Genomic DNA, 4447 nt, shown 5'->3' on the forward strand with positions numbered 1-4447 from the left:
AAAGCTGAATCTTAAAGGTCAACAGTAGAGAAAGCTGAGAAAGAATTTTTATTGTCAGAGAAGCCCCACAGGCTGAAGAATTGGCATAGAGAACTTCTGGAAAGGGGAGTAAAATGGAGGATTGCCGGGCTAGATTCACCTCCCCTAGTGCAGGGATGCTAAGCTTACTCCCTTATCAGTGCTCCCCTTTTCACCCTCTCCCCTGGGCGCCCTACCCGTGGGCGGCCAAGGTGGAGCAAAGAGACACGGGCAAGCCGAAAGTGCACGCGGCCGAACGAGATCCCCTTTTCCTCCCTCCTTACCCACCAAGGGAGCCAGGCACAGACGGATATCAGAGACGCTTCGGAGAGCAATCTGGTTTATTTGAGGGGCACTCACAGTAATATAATGATGACGAGGATTGAGCATGAGCTGGCGATAGGCTGGCGAGCTTGTCCATCCAAGAGCAGCTCCCAAGGACCTCCCTCATGGGCTAACATCACTTCCCATAGTACCGCCCTCTGGGTCTCAAAGCTGTCCCTTCTGGTTCCGGACCCAGAAGGAGATAGTTGTGGCTTCCACAGTGCCCCAGGGGAGCGCTCTCATCACCCTTCCCCCCCCCCCCCCTTAAGGCCAAGATGAATCCCCAACAGAGGATTACATCTCATGGTCTTCCAAAAGTAGTTTTTATCAGTTAAAACTAATAGGGGTTGGGAATGTGGCTCAGTGGTAGAGTGCTTTGCCTAGCATGCAGGAAGCTCTGGGTTCGATTCCTCAGTTATCACACAAAATGCCAGAAGTGGTGCTGTGGCTCAAGTGGTAGAGCGCTAGCCTTGAGCACAGAAGCTCAGGGACAGTGCCCAGGCCCTGAGTTCAAGTCCCAGGACTGGCAAAAAAAAAACAAACCCAAAACCTAATATTGAATTAAGCCAGATACTTAGTGGCTCAAGCCTAAAATCCTAGCTACTCAGGAGGCTGAGGATCAAGGGTTAAAAATCACCTGGGCAGTAAAGACTCTTACCTCCAATTAGCTAGCTCAAGTGGTAGCTCACCAGCGTTGAACGGAAAAAGCCAAGGAAAAGCACCTTGCCCCTGAGCCCTAATAGCCACACAAAAATGAAACAACGCCAGGAGAAGCTGAAAAATAGAAGCAACAGCTCCCAGTTCACCTAACTCTTAGGTTTATTTGGTTACAAGAATAAAAGACATAAAGGGGGTGCATTGACCTCTTGCCTTATTGAGATGTAAAATGTTTCAAACCCAGAAGTCTGGCCTGACAAAGGAAAATCTTAAAGTGATCTGTTATCCCAGTGTTTCTGGTGGGTCTAGATACCATCTCTATCTTACCCATCCCAAAGCCTTTGTCTTAGTGTGTTCTCCCTGCTCCACAGGTAAGGGCCTCCTTTCTGAGTCTTTCCCTCCCATTTCCTGTGTGGGGAGCAGGAAATGTTGCCCACTTTTTTTTTTTAATTCCTCCTTACTTTAGTCCATTATACTAAAATAAACCCATGCAAAACCAAAAGATTCTAGCTGGGCCCAGTGGCCTGAGCCTATAATCCTAACTGCTCTAGAGGTTGAAGTCTGAGGATCGTGGTTCCAAGCCAGTCTGGACAGGAAAGTACATGAGACTTCTGTCTCCAGTTAACCACCAAAAAAGCCAGAAGTGGAACTGTGGCTCAAGAAGAACACACACACACAAAAACCAACCCAGTGATGGTGCTCAGGCCCTGAGTTCAAGTCCCAAGGCCAGCACACACACAAAAAGTAACAAACTCTCAGAACAATAAAAATTTGCATATTATGACGGTGTTAAAGGTAGGTGGAGAATAAAACCAGATTGAGTAGGGATTCAGGAGGAGAAACATGGAATGCCCAAATGCTATATGCCTGTATGACAGGTTATTGTAAGATCCACCCCTGGGAGGACTCCATGCAGATGCCCCCCACCTGTTTAAGTCTTCACCCAGTACCTATGTTACCTAGTTAACTGGCACACCTGGAGGCAGTTACCTCCTCCTTCTCAGGTCACATCCAATCCACCTGGCCATATCTCCTGTCTTTCCCTTATACAGGCTCATGAGTCCCGCTCTCTTTCCTTCTCTTATTCTCTCTTGCTCTTTTTCTCTTTTTCCTTTCTTCCTTCCCTTCTGTCTCCCCACCCCTCCATCATGTGTGGGCTGGCAGTTTGGTCTCCCCACAATAAACTCTTCTTGCTTGAACCATGTGGTGGGCTTCCTTTCTGGCGAACCTTACAGTTATGAACCACAGCTTGGAATGTAGCACTGAAAAGTGTAATGAAAGTTAATATAAAACCAGAACTATCGGGTTTTTTTTTTTTTTGGCAGTCCTGGGCCTTGGACTCAGGGCCTGAGCACTGTCCCTGGCTTCTTTTTGCTCAAGGCTAGCACTCTACCACTTAAGCCACAGCGCCACTTCTGACCATTTTCTATATATGTGGTGCTGGGGAATCAAGCCCAGGGCTTCATGTATATGAGGCAAGCACTCTTGCCACTAGGCCATATTCCCAGCCCACTATCGGTTTTTTTTCTCCAGTGATGGTACTGGGCCTTAAATTCAGGGCCTGGATGCTGTCTCCTAGCTTTTCTGCTCAATTCTAATGCTGTCCCACTTGAGCCACAGTTCTGCCTCTTGTTTTCTGGTGAATAGTTGAAGGTAAAAGTCTCATGGACCTTTCTGTCCTGGGTTGGCTGCCAACTGTGATTCTCAAATCTTCACCTCCAGAGTAACTAGGATTAAAGGCATAAGCCATCAGTGCCTGGCTGCTGCTGGAAGTGGAGCTGCGGCTCAAGTAACAGCACTAGCCTTGAACAAAAAAGCTCAGGAACTGTGCCCAAGTTCTGAGTTCAAACTCTAGGATCCACACAAAAATATATTAAATAAATAGATAAACCAGGTGCCAGTGGCTCCTGCCTATAATCCTAGCTACTCAGGAGGCTGAGTAGCTTAAAGCAAGCCCAAGTAGGAAAGTCTGAGATGCTTATCTCCAATAAACTACTCAGAAAGAGCTGGAAGTGGCTCTGTGGCTCAAATAGAATGCTAGCCTTGAGTACAAGGCTTAGGGATAGCACCCAGGCCCAGAGTTTAAGCCTCATGACCTGCAAAAAAAAAAAAAAATGGACAACACCAAAAGTGATTAAGAGCAAAGACAGATATTTACCTCAGAATCGCTTGTAAGTCAGGCCTTGCCTTATTATAGCCCTGATGTAAGGAGCTCAGGGTGTCTCCTGTTGAGTACCCACATTCAGTCTGTTGAGAGTGCCCTCTACCTCTGTTTCCCTGCTTGATTACTGCATAGAGTTCTGTCAAGTTTTCCTACCATTGCGACTTGTCCGGAAATTCTTAAAGTCAAGGACCTCAAGTGGAGAGTCCCTACTTCTAGATGGAAACTTCACCAAGCCCAAGGGATGAAAATAGAATTATTTTTTCCTTGTACTTTTTAGTCTTTTAAAATGCACATACATTATCACATATATTGATTATGTATGCGATATATGCATATGCATATTGACATGCATTTTTATTTAAAAGTAAAATCTTGTGAGAATAACAGCACCCGGTCAGTTGCGTATCTACATCAAGAGTAAGGTAATATTTAACACTCCATACACAAACACGACTATTTTCTAATGGGAAAGTATGTAACTATATATGATAAGTGCATATAATGTGTTCTGTAATATATAAATATAACAATAAATGGATATGAGTCTATATACATGCATACACTACATATATTATGTATACATGTAAATGTATTCGTGTCTGTTCTTAGAAATTGGCAGCAACGTTGTGGAAGGATTTACAGTCAACTGAAAATGACTTTTACCCTGCGGAGAGGAAAGGAGGGGCTTTGTACCTCATCTGAGCGCTGTAAACGCCCTTTCCGGAGCGCTCCCGGCCGGCCGGCCAGGTCGGGCCGCCCGGGTCGGACCTCGGAGCCCGGGCTCGGCCCCGCCGCGGTCGCCCAGCTCGGTCCTGCGGGCTCCACGAGCAGAGCTTCCCTCTGAAGACCATCAGGAGCAACCCCGGGTCTCAGTATAGCGGCGAGGAACACTGTAGCAAATTGTAGCGCAAATTCTCTCCGGATCCGGTACAACGCCAAGGGAGATAGGACACTATCATTTCAAAGACGGGAAGTGCTTGCCCAACCATTAAGTAGCAGGTTAGAAACACTGCCGTTCGCCAAGGTAGCGTGGCCGAGCGGTCTAAGGCGCTGGATTAAGGCTCCAGTCTCTTCGGGGGCGTGGGTTCGAATCCCACCGCTGCCAGGCAAATGCCTTTTGGTCTCATTTGCTTCTGAGGACGCTGTGTTTTGCCTCGGCATGAGCGCCCCCTGTCGGGGCGGAGACTACCCTGTGAGTCGATGAGGGGGCGGGCCTGCGTGCGCCGGGGCGGGGCATTGTGGGTAAGAGGAAGCGCGAGGGCCGGCCCGCTCCCCCCACGTGTC

The 4447-nt window shown here is 47.7% G+C and overlaps 1 non-coding gene across 1 annotated transcript; it reads left to right on the forward strand.

Annotated features, from left to right (window-relative positions):
- The first annotated feature begins 4186 nt into the window (after positions 1 to 4186).
- On the forward strand, positions 4187 to 4268 carry Trnal-aag. Its single transcript has one exon. It is a non-coding gene; the product is annotated as a tRNA-Leu (tRNA).
- Positions 4269 to 4447: the final 179 nt, after the last annotated feature.

The sequence above is a fragment of the Perognathus longimembris genome, chromosome 23, assembly GCF_023159225.1.
Source record: "Perognathus longimembris pacificus isolate PPM17 chromosome 23, ASM2315922v1, whole genome shotgun sequence".
In the NCBI taxonomy this organism is placed as follows: Eukaryota; Metazoa; Chordata; class Mammalia; order Rodentia; family Heteromyidae; genus Perognathus; species Perognathus longimembris.